The sequence below is a fragment of the Coregonus clupeaformis genome, unplaced genomic scaffold (genome assembly GCF_020615455.1).
Source record: "Coregonus clupeaformis isolate EN_2021a unplaced genomic scaffold, ASM2061545v1 scaf0092, whole genome shotgun sequence".
NCBI classification, from domain to species: Eukaryota; Metazoa; Chordata; class Actinopteri; order Salmoniformes; family Salmonidae; genus Coregonus; species Coregonus clupeaformis.
In genome coordinates, this window is record NW_025533547.1 from 472,584 (window position 1) to 493,343 (window position 20,760).

Sequence of the window (20,760 nt, forward strand, 5' to 3'; positions counted from 1 at the left end):
TCCCTACTCCTCTGTTCTCATCTCTTTCCCTGTCTGTCTTCCTGCTCCTCTGTTCTCACCTCTTCCCTGTCTGTCTTCCTGCTCCTCTGTGTCTCATCTCCTTCCCTGTCTGTCTTCCCTGCTCCTCTGTGTCTCATCTCCTTCCCATGTCTGTCTTCCCTACTCATCTGTTCTCATCTCTTTCCCTGTCTGTCTTCCTGCTCCTCTGTTCTCATCTCTTCCCTGTCTGTCTTCCCTGCTACTCTGTTCTCATCTCTTTCCTGTTGTCTTCCCTGCTCCTCTGTTCTCACCTCCTTCCCTGTCTGTCTTCCTGCTCCTCTGTTCTCATCTCCTTCCCTGTCTGTCTTCCCTGCTCCTCTGTTCTTTCATCTCCTTCCTGTCTGTCTTCCCTGCTCCTCTGTTCTCATCTCTTTCCCTGTCTGTCTTCCCTGCTCCTCTGTTCTCATCTCTTTCCCTGTTGTCTTCCCTGCTCCTCTGTTCTCACCTCCTTTCCTGTCTGTCTTCCCTGCTCCTCTGTTCTCATCTCCTTCCCTGTCTGTCTTCCCTGCTCCTCTGTTCTCATCTCTTTCCCTGTCTGTCTTCCCTGTCCTCTTGTCTCATCTCCTTCCTGTCTGTCTTCCCTGCTCCTCTTGTTCTCATCTCTTTCCCTGTCTGTCTTCCCTGCTCCTCTGTTCTCATCTCCTTCCCTGTCTGTCTTCCCTGCTCCTCTGTTCTTACCTCCTTCCCTGTCTGTCTTCCCTGCTCCTCTGTTCTCATCTCCTTCCCTGTCTGTCTTCCCTGCTCCTCTGTTCTCATCTCTTTCCCTGTCTGTCTTCCCTGCTCCTCTGTTCTCATCTCCTTCCCTGTCTGTCTTCCCTGCTCCTCTGTTCTTACCTCCTTCCCTGTCTGTCTTCCCTGCTCCTCTTGTCTCATCTCCTTCCCTGTCTGTCTTCCCTGCTCCTCTTGTCTCATCTCCTTCCCTGTCTGTCTTCCCTGCTCCTCTGTTCTCACCTCCTTCCCTGTCTGTCTTCCCTGCTCCTCTGTTCTCATCTCTTTCCCTGTCTGTCTTCCCTGCTCCTCTGTTCTTACCTCGTTTCCCTGTCTGTCTTCCCTGCTCCTCTGTTCTCATCTCCTTTCCCTGTCTGTCTTCCCTGCTCCTCTGTTCTCACCTCGTTCCTGTCTGTCTTCCCTGCTCCTCTGTTCTCATCTCTTTCCTGTCTGTCTTCCCTGCTCTCTGTTCTCACCTCTTTCCCTGTCTGTCTTCCCTGATCCTCTGTGTCTCATCTCTTCCCTGTCTGTCTTCCCTGCTCTCTGTTCTCATCTCCTTCCCTGTCTGTCTTCCTGCTCCTCTGTTCTCACCTCCTTTCCCTGTTGTCTTCCTGTTCTTGTCTCATCTCCTTCCCTGTCTGTCTTCCCTGCTCCTCTGTTCTCATCTCCTTTCCCTGTCTGTCTTCCCTGCTCCTCTTGTCTCATCTCCTTTCCCTGTCTGTCTTCCCTGCTCCTCTGTTCTCATCTCCTTTCCCTGTCTGTCTTCCCTGCTCCTCTGTTCTCACCTCCTTTCCCTGTCTGTCTTCCCTGCTCCTCTTGTCTCATCTCCTTTCCCTGTCTGTCTTCCCTGCTCCTCTGTTCTCATCTCCTTCCCTGTCTGTCTTCCTGCTCCTCTGTTCTCATCTCCTTTCCCTGTCTGTATTCCCTGCTCCTCTGTTCTCATCTCTTTCCCTGTCTGTCTTCCCTGCTCCTCTGTTCTTACCTCCTTCCCTGTCTGTCTTCCGTGGTCCTCTGTAGCTCAGCTGTTGGCCCGCGTCATGCCTCAGGTAGTGGGTTGTCCCCGGGACCACCCATACACAAAAAAAATGTATCGCACTGTGTCTTGGATAGCTGCTAAATGGCATATTATTTATTTTTCCCTGCTCCTCTTGTCTCATCTCCTTCCCTGTCTGTCTTCCCTGCTCCTCTGTTCTCATCTCTTTCCCTGTCTGTCTTCCCTGCTCCTCTGTTCTCATCTCCTTCCCTGTCTGTCTTCCCTGCTCCTCTGTTCTCATCTCTTTCCCTGTCTGTCTTCCCTGCTCCTCTGTTCTCATCTCTTTCCCTGTCTGTCTTCCCTGCTCCTCTGTTCTTACCTCCTTCCCTGTCTGTCTTCCTGCTCCTCTTGTCTCATCTCCTTTCCCTGTCTGTCTTCCCTGCTCCTCTTGTCTCATCTCCTTCCCTGTCTGTCTTCCCTGCTCCTCTGTTCTCATCTCCTTCCCTGTCTGTCTTCCCTGCTCCTCTGTTCTCATCTCCTTCCCTGTCTGTCTACCCTGTTCCTCTGTTCTCACCTCCTTCCCTGTCTGTCTTCCCTGCTCCTCTGTTCTTACCTCCTTCCCTGTCTGTCTTCCCTGCTCCTCTTGTCTCATCTCCTTCCCTGTCTGTCTTCCCTGCTCCTCTGTTCTCATCTCTTTCCCTGTCTGTCTTCCCTGCTCCTCTGTTCTCATCTCTTTCCCTGTCTGTCTTCCTGCTCCTCTGTTCTCATCTCCTTTCCCTGTCTGTCTTCCCTGCTCCTCTGTTCTCATCTCTTTCCCTGTCTGTCTTCCCTGCTCCTCTGTTCTCATCTCTTTCCCTGTCTGTCTTCCCTGCTCCTCTGTTCTCACCTCCTTCCCTGTCTGTCTTCCCTGCTCCTCTTGTCTCATCTCCTTCCCTGTCTGTCTTCCCTGCTCCTCTGTTCTCATCTCCTTCCCTGTCTGTATTCCCTGCTCCTCTGTTCTTACCTCCTTCCCTGTCTGTCTTCCCTGCTCCTCTTGTCTCATCTCCTTCCCTGTCTGTCTTCCCTGCTCCTCTTGTCTCATCTCCTTTCCCTGTCTGTCTTCCCTGCTCCTCTGTTCTCATCTCCTTCCCTGTCTGTCTTCCCTGCTCCTCTGTTCTCATCTCCTTCCCTGTCTGTCTTCCCTGCTCCTCTGTTCTCATCTCTTTCCCTGTCTGTCTTCCCTGCTCCTCTGTTCTCGCCTCCTTCCCTGTCTGTCTTCCCTGCTCTCTGTTCTCATCTCCTTTCCCTGTCTGTATTCCTGCTCCTCTGTTCTTATCCTCCTTCCCTGTCTGTCTTCCCTGCTCCTCTGTTCTCATCTCCTTCCCTGTCTGTCTTCCCTGCTCCTCTGTTCTCATCTCTTTTCCTGTCTGTCTTCCCTGCTCCTCTGTTCTCACCTCCTTTCCCTGTCTGTCTTCCCTGCTCCTCTGTTCTCATCTCCTTCCCTGTCTGTCTTCCCTACTCCTCTGTTCTCATCTCTTTTCCCTGTCTGTCTTCCCTGCTCCTCTTGTCTCGTCTCTTTCCCTGTCTGTCTTCCCTGCTCCTCTTGTTCTCATCTCCTTTCCCTGTCTGTCTTCCCTGCTCCTCTGTTCTCATCTCCTTCCCTGTCTGTCTTCCCTGCTCCTCTGTTCTTACCTCCTTTCCCTGTCTGTCTTCCCTGCTCCTCTGTTCTCATCTCCTTTCCTGTCTGTCTTCCCTGTCCTCTGTTCTCATCTCTTTCCCTGTCTGTCTTCCCTGCTCCTCTGTTCTCATCTCCTTCCCTGTCTGTATTCCCTGCTCCTCTGTTCTTACCTCCTTCCCTGTCTGTCTTCCCTGCTCCTCTTGTCTCATCTCCTTCCCTGTCTGTCTTCCCTGCTCCTCTTGTCTCATCTCCTTCCTGTCTGTCTTCCCTGCTCCTCTGTTCTTACCTCCTTTCCCTGTCTGTCTTCCCTGCTCCTCTGTTCTCATCTCCTTTCCCTGTCTGTATTCCTGTCTCTGTTCTTACCTCGTTCCCTGTCTGTCTTCCCTGCTCCTCTGTTCTCATCTCCTTCCCTGTCTGTCTTCCCTGCTCCTCTGTTCTCACCTCGTTTCCTGTCTGTCTTCCTGCTCCTCTGTTCTTACCTCCTTTCCCTGTCTGTCTTCCTGCTCCTCTTGTCTCATCTCCTTCCTGTCTGTCTTCCCTGCTCCTCTGTTCTCATCTCCTTTCCCTGTTGTGTTCCTGCTCCTCTGTTCTTGCCTCCTTTCCCTGTCTGTCTTCCCTGCTCCTCTTGTCTCATCTCCTTCCCTGTCTGTCTTCCCTGCTCCTCTGTGTCTCATCTCCTTTCCCTGTCTGTCTTCCTGTCCTCTGTTCTCATCTCCTTCCCTGTCTGTCTTCCTGCTCCTCTGTTCTCATCTCCTTCCCCTGTCTGTCTTCCCTGCTCCTCTGTTCTCATCTCTTTCCCTGTCTGTCTTCCTGCTCCTCTGTTCTTACCTCCTTCCCTGTCTGTCTTTCCCTGCTCCTCTGTTCTCATCTCTTTTCCCTGTCTGTCTTCCCTGCTCCTCTGTTCTTACCTCCTTCCCTGTCTGTCTTCCCTGCTCCTCTTGTCTCATCTCCTTCCCTGTCTGTCTTCCCTGCTCCTCTGTTCTCATCTCCTTTCCCTGTCTGTCTTCCCTGCTCCTCTGTTCTCATCTCCTTTCCCTGTCTGTCTTCCCTGCTCCTCTGTTCTCATCTCTTTCCCTGTCTGTCTTCCCTGCTCCTCTGTTCTCATCTCTTTCCCTGTCTGTCTTCCCTGCTCCTCTGTTCTTACCTCCTTCCCTGTCTGTCTTCCCTGCTCCTCTTGTCTCATCTCCTTTCCCTGTCTGTCTTCCCTGCTCCTCTTGTCTCATCTCCTTCCCTGTCTGTCTTCCCTGCTCCTCTGTTCTCATCTCCTTCCCTGTCTGTCTTCCCTGCTCCTCTGTTCTCATCTCCTTTCCCTGTCTGTCTTCCCTGCTCCTCTGTTCTCATCTCCTTCCCTGTCTGTCTTCCCTGTTCCTCTGTTTCTCACCTCCTTCCCTGTCTGTCTTCCCTGCTCCTCTGTTCTTACCTCCTTCCCTGTCTGTCTTCCTGCTCCTCTTGTCTCATCTCCTTCCTGTCTGTCTTCCCTGCTCCTCTTGTCTCATCTCCTTTCCCTGTCTGTCTTCCCTGCTCCTCTGTTCTCATCTCCTTTCCTGTCTGTCTTCCCTGTCCTCTGTTTCTCATCTCCTTCCCTGTCTGTCTTCCCTGCTCCTCTGTTCTCATCTCTTTCCCTGTCTGTCTTCCCTGCTCCTCTGTTCTCATCTCCTTCCCTGTCTGTATTCCCTGCTCCTCTGTTCTTACCTCCTTCCCTGTCTGTCTTCCCTGCTCCTCTTGTCTCATCTCCTTCCCTGTCTGTCTTCCCTGCTCCTCTGTTCTCATCTCCTTCCCTGTCTGTATTCCCTGCTCCTCTGTTCTTACCTCCTTCCCTGTCTGTCTTCCCTGCTCCTCTTGTCTCATCTCCTTCCCTGTCTGTCTTCCCTGCTCCTCTTGTCTCATCTCCTTCCCTGTCTGTCTTCCCTGCTCCTCTGTTCTCATCTCCTTCCCTGTCTGTCTTCCCTGCTCCTCTGTTCTCATCTCCTTCCCTGTCTGTCTTCCCTGCTCCTCTGTTCTCATCTCTTTCCCTGTCTGTCTTCCCTGCTCCTCTGTTCTTACCTCCTTCCCTGTCTGTCTTCCCTGCTCCTCTGTTCTCATCTCCTTCCCTGTCTGTATTCCCTGCTCCTCTGTTCTTTCCTCCTTCCCTGTCTGTCTTCCCTGCTCCTCTGTTCTCATCTCCTTCCCTGTCTGTCTTCCCTGCTCCTCTGTTCTCATCTCTTTCCCTGTCTGTCTTCCCTGCTCCTCTGTTCTTACCTCCTTCCCTGTCTGTCTTCCCTGCTCCTCTGTTCTCATCTCTTTCCCTGTCTGTCTTCCCTGCTCCTCTGTTCTCATCTCTTTCCCTGTCTGTCTTCCCTGCTCCTCTTGTCTCATCTCCTTCCCTGTCTGTCTTCCCTGCTCCTCTTGTCTCATCTCCTTCCCTGTCTGTCTTCCCTGCTCCTCTGTTCTCATCTCCTTCCCTGTCTGTCTTCCCTGCTCCTCTGTTCTCATCTCTTTCCCTGTCTGTCTTCCCTGCTCCTCTGTTCTCATCTCCTTCCCTGTCTGTATTCCCTGCTCCTCTGTTCTTACCTCCTTCCCTGTCTGTCTTCCCTGCTCCTCTTGTCTCATCTCCTTCCCTGTCTGTCTTCCCTGCTCCTCTTGTCTCATCTCCTTCCCTGTCTGTCTTCCCTGCTCCTCTGTTCTTACCTCCTTCCCTGTCTGTCTTCCCTGCTCCTCTGTTCTCATCTCCTTCCCTGTCTGTATTCCCTGCTCCTCTATTCTTACCTCCTTCCCTGTCTGTCTTCCCTGCTCCTCTGTTCTCATCTCCTTCCCTGTCTGTCTTCCCTGCTCCTCTGTTCTCACCTCGTTCCCTGTCTGTATTCCCTGCTCCTCTGTTCTTACCTCCTTCCCTGTCTGTCTTCCCTGCTCCTCTGTTCTCATCTCCTTCCCTGTCTGTCTTCCCTGCTCCTCTGTTCTCACCTCGTTCCCTGTCTGTCTTCCCTGCTCCTCTGTTCTCATCTCTTTCCCTGTCTGTCTTCCCTGCTCCTCTGTTCTCATCTCTTTCCCTGTCTGTATTCCCTGCTCCTCTGTTCTCATCTCTTTCCCTGTCTGTCTTCCCTGCTCCTCTGTTCTCATCTCTTTCCCTGTCTGTCTTCCCTGCTCCTCTGTTCTCATCTCCTTCCCTGTCTGTCTTCCCTGCTCCTCTGTTCTCATCGCTTTCCCTGTCTGTCTTCCCTGCTCATCTGTTCTCATCTCTTTCCCTGTCTGTCTTCCCTGCTCCTCTGTTCTCATCTCTTTCCCTGTCTGTCTTCCCTGCTCCTCTGTTCTCATCTCCCTCCCTGTCTGTCTTCCCTGCTCCTCTGTTCTCATCTCTTTCCCTGTCTGTATTCCCTGCTTCTCTGTTCTCATCTCTTTCCCTGTCTGTATTCCCTGCTTCTCTGTTCTCACCTCCTTCCCTGTCTGTCTTCCCTGCTCCTCTGTTCTCATCTCTTTCCCTGTCTGTCTTCCCTGCTCCTCTTTCTCCCACCTCTCTCCCCACCTCCTCTTTCTCACACCTCTCTCCCCACCTCCTCTTTCTTCCTCTGTTTTTATAATGCATGTCACGATCGTTTAATGACTCGTGGAACCAAGGCGCAGCATGATAAGCGCACATATTTTATTTGTAGTACACAACACGAACAAAACAAACAAACGAAACGTGAAGTCCTAGGTTACACAACACAAACCTTTACGGAACAAGATCCCACACCGACTAGTGCCAAACAGGCTGCCTAAGTATGGTCCCCAATCAGAGACAACGAGTTACAGCTGCCTCTGATTGGGAACCACCCTGACCAACATAGATCCACACGATCTAGAACTAACATAGAAAATAATACATAGAAACTCCACACCCTGGCTCAACATTTAAGAGTCCCCAGAGCCTGGCCGGAGCTGGACTGGACACCGGTGGAGCGGATTGCTCTGGCTCCGGAGTGGATCCGCTGACTGGAGTTGGACCGGACCCCGGTGGAGCGGATTGCTCTGGCTCCGGACCAGGCACCGGTGGAACAGGCACGGGCCGTGCCGGACTGGACACGCGCACCACTGGCTTGGTGCGGTGAGCAGGAACGGGCCGGACCGGGCTGGCAACGCGCACCACTGGCTTGGTGCATGGAGCAGGAACGGGCCGGACCGGGCTGGCGACGCGCACCACTGGCTTGGTGCGAGGGGCAGGAACAGGCCGGACCGGGCTGGCGACGCGCACCACTGGCTTGGTGCGAGGGGCAGGAACAGGCCGGACCGGGCTGGCGACGCGCACCACTGGCTTGGTGCGAGGGCAGGAACAGGCCGGACCCGGGCTGGCGACGCGCACCACTGTCTTGGTGCGAGGGGCAGGAACAGGCTGGACCGGGCTGGCGACGCGCACCACTGGCTTGGTGCGAGGGGCAGGAACAGGCCGGACCGGGCTGGCGACGCGCACCACTGTCTTGGTGCGAGGGACAGGAACGGGCCGGGCTGGACTGGGAATACGCACCACTGGCTTGGTGCGGGGAGCAGGAACGGGCCGGGCCGGACTGGGAACATGCACCACTGGCTTAGTGCGAGGAGCAGGAACGGGTCGGGCCGTACTGGGAACACGCACCACTAACTTAGTGCGGGGAGCAGGAACGGGCCGGACCGTTCTGGGAACACACACCACTGGCCTTGTGCGGGAAGCAGGAATGGGTCTGGCCGTACTGGGAACACGCACCACTGGCTTAGTGCGGGGATCAGGAACGTGCCGGACCGGACTGGTGACACACACCACTTGCTTGGTCAGAGGAGCGGGACTGGGTTTCCTTATAAACCTCCGCTCCTTCTGCTGCCTAACCAGCTCCTCTCACCGTGCCTCTACACTCTCCTTCTCCCTTAACGCCTCCTGTAGCTCCTCCCTCTGACCAATTAACTCCTGCTCCCTCTGGACCAATAGCCCCCGTAACCTGGTGGCCTCCTCTCCTAATCTGCAGCTTCGCCCTGTCGCTGCCTCCTGCCGCCTCGTCGTCCACGCCGTGTGCCCCCCCCAAAAAAATTCTTGGGGTTGCCTCTTGGGTGTCCGTCGTCGGCACGGTTGGCGCCGTTTCTCCTCTCCTGCCTGGGCATTTACCTTTGCCCATGGCCCTTTCCCCGCGAATATCTCATCCCATGACCACCATTTGCCCACCTGAGACATCGCTATTTTTCCTTCCTGGCCACGCTGCTTGGTCCTCTTTTGGTGGGATCTTCTGTCACAATCGTTTAATGACTCGTGGAACCAAGGCGCAGCGTGATAAGCGTACATATTTTATTTGTAGTACACAACACGAACAAAACAACAAACAAATGAAACGTGAAGTCCTAGGTTACACAACACAAACCTTTACGGAACAAGATCCCACACCGACTAGTGCCAAACAGGCTGCCTAAGTATGGTCCCCAATCAGAGACAACGAGTTACAGCTGCCTCTGATTGGGAACCACCCTGGCCAACATAGATCCACACGATCTAGAACTAACATAGAAAAGAATACATAGAAACTCCACACCCTGGCTCAACATTTAAGAGTCCCCAGAACCAGGGCGTGACAATGCACACCAGATGTGCATTGAAGTACAGATTGAACTTGTATTTATAATATATTACAATTATATTTATAATGCATGTATTATGTATTTATAACACTTGGATAATGAACTTCTTTCTACTGGTTGAAATTAAGTCTCTCAGTTGATGAAAAACTACACCTATCCTGTGTCAGATCAGTGCAGACGAAGGAAGTTAGATATTGAGATAAACCTGTTTTAGAGTATTTACATGATACATAGGAAGTGTAGTGTACTGTTTTTTCAATTCTGGTTCCATATATATGAATTACAAATCATCCTTTAACTAGTTAAATCATGTTTTCTAGCTATTGCATAGTTACAATGTGTAAGCATTGATGTCCCAGGACCAGGATTGGTAAACACTGTTGAAGTGTATAATTGTAATACATACATGCAGACAAAGACTGGAGTTTGGTATTGGATATGACTGAAAAAGAATGTCTCACAGACATTCATACCTGAACCACACCTTTTTTTGCCAAGGTAGTGTACATGATCAGTGAATATATTCAATGTACAGGCTACAATGTGGGGGAACTTGATAACTACATGTCCAGTGCATTCGGAAAGTATTCAGACCCCTTAACCTTTTCCACTTTGTTACATCACAGCCTTATTCTAAAATTGTTAAATTATTTTTTCCCCCTCATCAATCTACACAAAATAACTCATAATGGCAAAGTGAAAACAGGTTTTTAGGAATTTTTTGCACATTTATTAAAAATAAAAAAACAGAAATACCTTATTTACATAAGTATTCAGACCCTTTGCTTTGACACTCGAAATTGAGCTCAGGTGCATCCTGTTTCCATTGATCATCGTTAAGATGTTGCTACAACTTGATTGGAGTCCACCTGTGGTAAAGTCAATTGATTGGACATGATTTGGAAAGGCACACACCTGTCTATATAAGGCCCCACAGTTGACACTTATCTCCCTCATTAACTTTAAGCATCAGTTGTCAGAGCAGCTTACCGATCACTGCACCTGTACACAGCCCATCTGTAATTAGCCCACCCAACTACCTCATCCCCATATTGTTATTTACATTGTTATTTATTTTGCTCATTTGCATCCCAGTATCTCTATTTGCACATCATCTCTTGCACATCTATCATTCCAGTGTTAATACTAAATTGTAATTATTTTGCACTATGGCCTATTTATTGCCTTACCTCCATAACTTACTACATTTGCACACACTGTATATAGATTTTCTATTGTGTTACTGACTGTACGTTTAGTTTATTCCATATATAACTTATGTTTTTATCACACTGCTTTGCTTTATCTTGGCCAGGTCGCAGTTGTAAATGAGAACTTGTTCTCAACTGGCTTCCTGGTTAGATAAAGGTGAAATAAATAAATAAATAAACAGTGCATGTCAGAGCAAAAACCAAGTCATGAGGTCGAAGGAATTGTCCATAGAGCTCAGAGACAAGATTGTGTTTAGGCACAGATCTGTGGAAGGGTACCAAAACATTTCTGTAGCTATATGCAGATGACCAACTAGCTCGATGGAAAATGTTTGTTGAAAAAGGGTTGTACAGAGCTAAATCCGTCCAGTTATCTAATATAATATGTATACATCTGGCCCTTCATTGGACACTGTGTTAACAAACCTCCAAACGAGCTTCAATGCCATACAACACTCCTTCAGTAGCCTCCAACTGCTCTTAAACACTAGTAAAACTAAATGCATGCTTTTCAATCGAACGCTGCTGGCACCCGCCCACCCGACTAGAATCACCACTCTCGACGGGTCTGACCTAGAGTATGTGGACAACTACAAATACCTAGGTGTCTGGTTAGACTGTAAACTCTCCTTCCAGACTCACATTAAGAATCTCCAATCCAAAGTTAAATCTAGAATCGGCTTCCTATTTCGCAACAAAGCCTCCTTCACTCATGCTGCCAAACATGCCCTCGTAAAACTGACTATCCTACCGATCCTTGACTTCGGCGATGTCATTTAGAAAATAGCCTCCAACACTCTACTCAGCAAATTGGATGTAGTCTATCACAGTGCCATCCGTTTTGTCTCCAAAGCCCCATACGCTACCCACCACTGTGACCTGTACGCTCTTGTTGGCTGATCCTCACTACATGTTCGTCGTCAAACCCACTGGCTCCAGGCCATCTATAAATCACTGCTAGGCAAATCCCCGCCTTATCTTAGCTCATTGGTCACCATAGCAGCACCCACCCGTAGTCTGCGCTCCAGCAGGTATATCTCACTGGTCATTCCCAAAGCCAACACCTCCTTTGGCCGCCATTCCTTCCAGTTCTCTGCTGCCAATGACTGGAACGAATTGCAAAAATCTCTGAAGCTGGAGACTCTTATCTCCCTCACTAACTTTAAGCATCAGTTGTCAGAGCACCTTACCGATCACTGCACCTGTACACAGCCCATCTGAAATTAGCCCACCCAACTACCTCATCCCTATATTGTTATTTATTTTGCTCATTTGTACCCCAGTATCTCTATTTGCACATCATCTCTTGCACATCTAGCATTCCAGTGTTAATACTAATTGTAATTATTTTGCACTATAGCCTATTTATTGCCTTACCTCCATAACTTGCTACATTTGCACACACTGTATATATATTTTCTGTTGTATTTTTGACTTTATGTTTTTTACCCCATATGTAACTGTGTTGTTTTTATCGCACTGCTTTGCTTTATCTTGACCAGGTCGCAGTTGTAAATGAGAACTTGTTCTCAACTGGCTTACCTGGTTAAATAAAGGTGAAATAAAAATAAATAAAAAATAAGTTAACTGCTTAACATTACCCTGAATTGTGAATTTCTCTGCCCCCTACAAATGTTGCGCCTCTTCATCTATATTTTTCATAGCTGTCTATTTACCACCACAAACCAATGCTGGCATTAAGATTGCACTGAATGAGCTGTATAAGGCCATAAGTCAACAGGAAAACACTCATCCAGAGGCAGCGCTCCTGGTGGCCGGGGTCTTTAATGCAGGGAAACTTAAATCCATTCTACCTAATTTCTACCAGCATGTTAAATGTGCAACCAGAGGAAAAAAAACTCTGGACCACCTTTACTCCACACACAGAGACGCATACAAAGCTCTCCCTCGCCCTCCATTTGGCAAATCTGACCATAACTCTATCCTCCTGATTCCTGCTTATCAGCAAAAACTAAAGCAGGAAGCACCAGTGACTCAGTTAATAAAAAAGTGGTCAGATGACGCAGATGCTAAGCTAAAGGACTGTTTTGCTAGCACAGACTGGAACATGTTCTGGGATTCTTCAGATGGCATTGAGGATTACACCACATCAGTCACTGGCTTCATCAATGAGTGCATCGATGACGTCGTCCCCACAGTGACCGAACATACATACCCCAACCAGAAGCCATGGATTACAGGAAACATCCGCACTGAGCTAAAGGGTAGAGCTTCCGCTTTCAAGGAGCGGGACTCTAACCCGGACGCTTATAAGAAATCCCGCTATGCCCTCCGACGAACCATCAAACAGGCAAAGGGTCAATACAGGACTAAGATTGAATCGTACTAAACCGGCTCCGACGCTCGTCAGATGTGGCAGGGCTTGAAAACTATTACAGACTACAAAGGGAAGCCCAGCCGCGAGCTGCTCAGTGACACAAGCCTACCAGACGAGCTAAACCACTTCTATGCTCGCTTCGAGGCAAGCAACACTGAAGCATGCATGAGAGCACCAGCTGTTCCGGATGACTATGTGATCACGCTCTCCGTAGCCGATGTGAGTAAGACTTTTAAGCAGGTCAACATTCACTAGGCCGCAGGGCCAGACGGATTACCAGGACGTGTACTCCGAGCATGTGCTGACCAACTGGCAAGTGTCTTCACTGACATTTTCAACATGTCCCTGACTGAGTCTGTAATACCAACATGTTTCAAGTAGACCACCATAGTCCCGTGCCCAAGGACACTAAGATAACCTGCCTAAATGACTACCGACCCGTAGCACTGACGTCTGTAGCCATGAAGTGCTTTGAAAGGCTGGTCATGGCTCACATCAACACCATTATCCCAGAAACCCTAGACCCACTCCAATTTGCATACCACTCCAACAGATCCACAGATGATGCAATCTCTATTGCACTCCACACTGCCCTTTCCCACCTGGACAAGAGGAACACCTACGTGAGAATGCTATTCATTGACTACAGCTCAGCATTCAACACCATAGTGCCCTCAAAGCTCATCACTAAGCTAAGGATCCTGGGACTAAACACCTCCCTCTGCAACTGGATCCTGGACTTCCTGACGGGCCGCCCCCAGGTGGTAAGGGTAGGTAACAACACATCTGCCAAACTGATCCTCAACACGGGGGCCCCTCAGGGGTGCGTGCTCAGTCCCCTCCTGTACTCCCTGTTCACCCATGACTGCATGGCCAGGCACGACTCCAACACCATCATTAAGTTTGCCGACGACACAACAGTGGTAGGCCTGATCACCGACAACGATGAGAGAGCCTATAGGGAGGAGGTCAGAGACCTGGCCGTGTGGTGCCAGGATAACAACCTCTCCCTCAACGTGACCAAGACAAAGGAGATGATTGTGGACTACAGGAAAAAAAAGAGGACTGAGCACGCCCCCATTCTCATCGACGGGGCTGTAGTGGAACAGGTTGAGAGCTTCAAGTTCCTTGGTGTCCACATCACCAACGAACTATCATGGTCCAAACACACCAAGACAGTCGTGAAGAGGGCACGACAAAGCCTATTCCCCCTCAGGAGACTGAAAAGATTCGGCATGGGTCCTCAGATCCTCAAAAAATTCTACAGCTGCACCATCGAGAGCATTGTGGTATCGCGTCGATGCTGGTACCTATTGCTGTCAAACAAAGAGTCCGCTCATACTGAACTTTGATCATAAGGTTTATTCATATCACAAGATTTCAGCATGAGCTTACAGGTGTCAAGATCACCCGGAGAACGGCATCCCCCGAATTGCAATGGCCGCTCTAACCTCTTCTTCGCTTTTTACCCAGTATATATAATCTTCCCAAGATGTGGGTGGCTCCCTCTACTGTCCAATCCCCTGTCTACAACACACACTTCCTGTCTGTTGTATGTGGCGTTACACTAAAACATTCCCTCTTGATACTAAAATAAACATCCTCAAAGGTTCCACTTAAACCCATTAAGAAAGTCATAATCTTAATACACTACAGCATCCTGACTGGTTGCATCACCGCCTGGTATGGCAACTGCTTGGCCTCCGACCGCAAGGCACTACAGAGGGTAGTGCGTACGGCCCAGTACATCACTGGGGCAAAGCTTCCTGCCATTCAGGACCTCTATACCAGGCGTTGTCAGAGGAAGGCCCTCAAAATTGTCAAAGACTCCAGCCACCCTAGTCATACTGTTCTCTCTGCTACCGCACGGCAAGCGGTACCGGAGTGCCAAGTCTAGGTCCAAAAGACTTCTCAACAGCTTCTACCCCCAAGCCATAAGACTCCTGAACAGCTAATCATAGCTACCCGGACTATTTGCACTGCCCCCCCACCCCATCTTTTTACGCTGCTGCTACTCTGTTAATTATTTATGCATAGTCACTTTAACTCTACCCACATGTACATATTACTTCAACTACCTCAACTAGCCAATGCCCCCGCACATTGACTCTGCACCGGTACCCCCCTGCTGTTATTTTATTTTACTTCTGCTCTTTTTTTCTCAACACTTTTTTGTTGTTGTTTTATTTTACTTTTTTATTAAAAATAAATGCACTGTTGGTTAAGGGCTGTAAGTAAGCATTTCACTGTAATGTCTGCACCTGTTGTATTCAGCGCATGTGGTCAATAAGATTAGATTAGATTTGTCGAGATCAGTGGTGCCTTCATAGTACTTCGCCTGGTTGGAAAGATAAAATAAAATCTCCTCGATGGATGCCATTGAAGTGCAAGCTAAATACAAACAGAAAGCTACAATAACAGTCTGCTAAATAAAACTGGCTGGCTAGCTAGCTAGCTGGTTAGCTGACTAGGCAGGCTGAGTACAGTAGCTAGCTAAATAAAGTGGGGAAAACAAGTATTTGATACACTGCCGATTTTGCAGGTTTTCCTACTTACAAAGCATGTAGAGGTCTGTAATTTTTATCATAGGTACACTTCAACTGTGAGAGACGGAATCTAAAACAAAAATGATCACATTGTATGATTTTTAAGTAATTAATTTGCATTTTATTGCATGACATAAGTATTTGATCACCTACCAACCAGTAAGAATTCCGGCTCTCACAGACCTGTTAGTTTTTCTTTAAGAAGCCCTCCTGTTCTCCACTCATTACCTGTATTAACTGCACCTATTTGAACTCGTTACCTGTATAAAAGACACCTGTCCACACACTCAATCAAACAGACTCCAACCTCTCCACAATGGCCAAGACCAGAGAGCTGTGTAAGGACATCAGGGATCAAATTGTAGACCTGCACAAGGCTGGGATGGGCTACAGGACAATAGGCAAGCAGCTTGGTGAGAAGGCAACAACTGTTGGCGCAATTATTAGAAAATGGAAGAAGTTCAAGATGACGGTCAATCACCCTCGGTCTGGGGCTCCATGCAAGATCTCACCTCGTGGGGCATCAATGATCATGAGAAAGGTGAGGGATCAGCCCAGAACTACACGGCAGGACCTGGTCAATGACCTGAAGAGAGCTGGGACCACAGTCTCAAAGAAAACCATTAGTAACACACTACGCCGTCATGGATTAAAATCCTGCAGCGCACGCAAGGTCCCCCTGCTCAAGCCAGCGCATGTCCAGGCCCGTCTGAAGTTTGCCAATGACCATCTGGATGATCCAGAGGAGGAATGGGAGAAGGTCATGTGGTCTGATGAGACAAAAATAGAGCTTTTTGGTCTAAACTCCACTCGCCGTGTTTGGAGGAAGAAGAAGGATGAGTACAACCCCAAGAACACCATCCCAACCGTGAAGCATGGAGGTGGAAACATCATTCTTTGGGGATGCTTTTCTGCAAAGGGGACAGGACGACTGCACCGTATTGAGGGGAGGATGGATGGGGCCATGTATCGCGAGATCTTGGCCAACAACCTCCTTCCCTCAGTAAGAGCATTGAAGATGGGTCGTGGCTGGGTCTTCCAGCAGCCAGTCTCCAGACCTGAACCCAATAGAAAATCTTTGGAGGGAGCTGAAAGTCCGTATTGCCCAGCGACAGCCCCGAAACCTGAAGGATCTGGAGAAGGTCTGTATGGAGGAGTGGGCCAAAATCCCTGCTGCAGTGTGTGCAAACCTGGTCAAGACTTACAGGAAATGATCTCTGTAATTGCAAACAAAGGTTTCTATACCAAATATTAAGTTCTGCTTTTCTGATGTATCAAATACTTATGTCATGCAATAAAATGCAAATTAATTACTTAAAAATCATACAATGTGATTTTCTGGATTTTTGTTTTAGATTCCGTCTCTCACAGTTGAAGTGTACCTATGATAAAAATTACAGACCTCTACCTCTACATGCTTTGTAAGTAGGAAAACCTGCAAAATCGGCAGTGTATCAAATACTTGTTCTCCTCACTGTAAGTACAGTAGCTAGCAACGTCAATCTAAAAACAGCTTAAATTATTTATTCCTATTTAACCATATTTTCTTATAAAATAAAAATACAGTGGGGAAAAAAAGTATTTAGTCAGCCACCAATTGTGCAAGTTCTCCCACTTAAGAAGATGAGAGAGGCCTGTAATTTTCATCATAGGTACACGTCAACTATGACAGACAAATTGAGAAAAATAAATCCAGAAAATCACATTGTAGGATTTTTTATGAATTTATTTGCAAATAATGGTGGAAAATAAGTATTTGGTCGCCTACAAACAAGCAAGATTTCTGGCTCTCACAGACCTGTAACTTCTTCTTTAAGAGGCTCCTCTATCCTCCACTCGTTACCTGTATTAATGGCACCTGTTTGAACTTGTTATCAGTATAAAAGATACCTGTCCACAACCTCAAACAGTCACACTCCAAACTCCACTATGGCCAAGACCAAAGAGCTGTCAAAGGACACCAGAAACAAAATTGTAGACCTGCACCAGGCTGGGAAGACTGAATCTGCAATAGGTAAGCAGCTTGGTTTGAAGAAATCAACTGTGGGAGCAATTATTAGGAAATGGAAGACATACAAGACCACTGATAATCTCCCTCGATCTGGGGCTCCACGCAAGATCTCACCCCGTGGGGTCAAAATGATCACAAGAACGGTGAGCAAAAATCCCAGAACCACACGGGGGGACCTAGTGAATGACCTGCAGAGAGCTGGGACCAAAGTAACAAAGCCTACCATCAGTAACACACTACGCCGCCAGGGACTCAAATCCTGCAGTGCCAGACGTGTCCCCCTGCTTAAGCCAGTACATGTCCAGGCCCGTCTGAAGTTTGCTAGAGTGCATTTGGATGATCCAGAAGAGGATTGGGAGAATGTCATATGGTCAGATGAAACCAAAATAGAACTTTTTTGGTAAAATCTCAACTCGTCGTGTTTGGAGGACAAAGAATGCTGAGTTGCATCCAAAGAACACCATACCTACTGTGAAGCATGGGGGTGGAAACATCATGCTTTGGGGCTGTTTTTCTGCAAAGGGACCAGGACGACTGATCCGTGTAAAGGAAAGAATGAATGGGGCCATGTATCGTGAGATTTTGAGTGAAAACCTCCTTCCATCAGCAAGGGCATTGAAGATGAAACGTGGCTGGGTCTTTCAGCATGACAATGATCCCAAACACACCGCCCGGGCAACGAAGGAGTGGCTTCGTAAGAAGCATTTCATGGTCCTAGAGTGGCCTAGCCAGTCTCCAGATCTCAACCCCATAGAAAATCTTTGGAGGGAGTTGAAAGTCCGTGTTGCCCAGCGACAGCCCCAAAACATCACTGCTCTAGAGGAGATCTGCATGGAGGAATGGGCCAAAATACCAGCAACAGTGTGTGAAAACCTTGTGAAGATTTACAGAAAACGTTTGACCTGTGTCATTGCCAACAAAGGGTATATGACAAAGTATTGAGAAACTTTTGTTATTGACCAAATACTTATTTTCCACCATAATTTGCATATAAATTCAATAAAAATCCTACAATGTGATTTTCTGGATTTTTTTTTCTCATTTTGTCTGTCATAGTTGACGTGTACCTATGATGAAAATTACAGGCTTCTCTCATCTTTTTAAGTGGGAGAACTTGCACAATTGGTGGCTGACTAAATACTTTTTTCCCCCACTGTATATGTTAAAGAAAGAGTGTTCTCTTTCCAGTCTTTTCGGTCCTCTGAAGCAGTAGGTGACCGTCAAAAACACCATCCTTGGAGAGCAATTCTGAGGTAATAATTTTGCACGAACTGAGCGAGCTCTTATGAGGTGAAATAGAACTAGAACTGCCCGCATCCTCCGTCCTCCGCGACCGCTACGAGGTAAAATAAAGCCAAGCAACCAGTACAGCAACGTACGCTTTGGTTCATTACGTAGGCCTGTCAGAATTGTGCAAGTTCTAGCAACAGCCCTAGCAACGGAAGCTAGAACTCATCGAATCCCATTGTGACGCATGGGGGGACACTATTTGGCATGACAGGCCCCTTAAAATTATCAATTGTATTTTCTGGAATTCTGTTAAGTTTTATTTTTCACCGTTTATTTCAATATTACAATTATTCATAGAGAAACAACGAACATTGATGTTCTGAGTGCATGTCAACGCTTAAATCACATCAGATTTACATTTCCTGTAATTCCCCTTTAATTGCGCATTGTGGGAAATTATTTTCTTATAACTAGATTACATTTTACATTTTAGTCATTTAGCAGACGCTCTTATCCAGAGCGACTTACAGGAGCAATTAGGGTTAAGTGCCTTGCTCAAGGGCACATCGACAGATTTTTCACCTAGTCGGCTCGGGGATTAGAACCAGCGACCTTTCGGTTACTGGCACAACGCTCTTAACCACTAAGCTACCTGCCGCCCAGATGATGCCTAGCTTAGAAAGAATGCATTAATGATTAAACATAAAAGGTTTGTACTGTACTGATATAAATTGTTTAACCTAACAAGCTGTGATTAATGTGAGGAGCTGTTTTAGGGAGTAGGGGGAGATAAGAACTTGTGTCTCACATACACGAACACTGACTCTTTGTGATCTATGAACCGTCCAAGGACGTAGGTACAAGGAGTACAGGGGAACTGTGTCTATGGGTGCTGACTCGGGACAAGGTGTGATGATAACGACTTATGCCTGGCAACAGTGAAGCGCCAAGGGAGTGGGACCAGCCTGTGCGCCAACGATAGGCTGAGTAAGTCTAAACCACGCTCAGTCTCTACTCTGATAGGCCAGCAGGGAGCGGGAACTATCTCTATCAGAGTATTTAGGGAAGAACTTAGAACAATGGACCAGTTCTCTGTCTGCCCTGCGTGGTATTTCAGTGAGCCCGTATACGAACTCTCATACTTACCATTTAAGCATTTGCATTAATAAATACTAGACTAACTTGGATACTGTGCAATGACCTCTTTTGTTCCCAAATACCAGATTTGAATTGACGCAACTTTTCAGCATTTAGAAAGAGAGAACTGTGTCGGTCTGGCGACGTTTCTGTTAGGCCTACTGCTGCAGCATATGTTATGGCAGAGTTTGCAAAACAGTGACCACCCAGTTGAACCAAATAATCATGATATCTTTGTCAGTTAAGCCTACTTTGCAGTTAACATTTAATTGAGAAGGTTTTTGGGCAAAGTCTTTCTGTCTACCCACAAGACCATTATTATTACTAGCATCGCTAATTGGCTACATATTGAGTGATCGACAAATGCGCTCACCAAACAGACAGACGGGCAATATTGCTGGAAATTATTTGGCAGATAGCTATTGTGTTAGGTTAGGCTTTTTAAGCCAATAGTGGCTAACCAGGGGTGGGATAATGCCAATGTGGCTTTGATTGGATAGTAGCTGGGAGATGTCTGTTTATGACAGTTTGCGATGGAACAAATGAAAAAATTGCATGTACTTTCAGACAGTGTTGCCAACTTAGCGACTTTGTCGCTATATTTAGCGAGTTCAGACCCCTCTAGCGACACATCTTCATAAAAGCGACTAGCGACAAATCTAGCGACTTTCTCTGGTGTTATTGGAGACTTTTGGAGACTCTGACGTGAAAGCACGTATCGTTCTTACTCTTCTCAACGAGCAGCGGGTGCTGCCGTGGGCCCCGGGCCCCACCCCCAGTCCCAAAGCACTCCCAGGCGACCCAGTCCTCGCGCAGCAGTCCCTCCCAGCTGCAGTCAGAGCAGGAGACGTTCACCCCTCCGCGTCCAGACTGCAAATGAATCACGCATGCGGGATCCCGCCCTGGCTGATCCCATCCTGGCTTACATTCAGGGGGGATGTAAATGTGGGGTGTTTTTTACTCACTTTTTGTCTCTCCTACAGCGTTATTCCTCTTTCCTACAGCATTATTCCTCTCTCCTACAGCGTTGTGCCTCTCTCCTACAGCGTTGTGCCTCTCTCCTACAGCGTTGTGCCTCTCTCCTACAGCGTTGTTCCTCCCTCCTACAGCGTTATTCCTCTCTCCTACAGCGTTGATCCTCCCTCCTACAGTGTTATTCCTCCTCTCTCCTACAGCGTTATTCCTCTCTCCTACAGCGTTGTTCCTCCCTCCTACAGCGTTGTGCCTCTCTCCTACAGCGTTGTGCCTCTCTCCTACAGCGTTGTGCCTCTCTCCTACAGCGTTGTGCCTCTCTCCTACAGCGTTGTGCCTCTCTCCTACAGCGTTGTGCCTCTCTCCTACAGCGTTGTGCCTCTCTCCT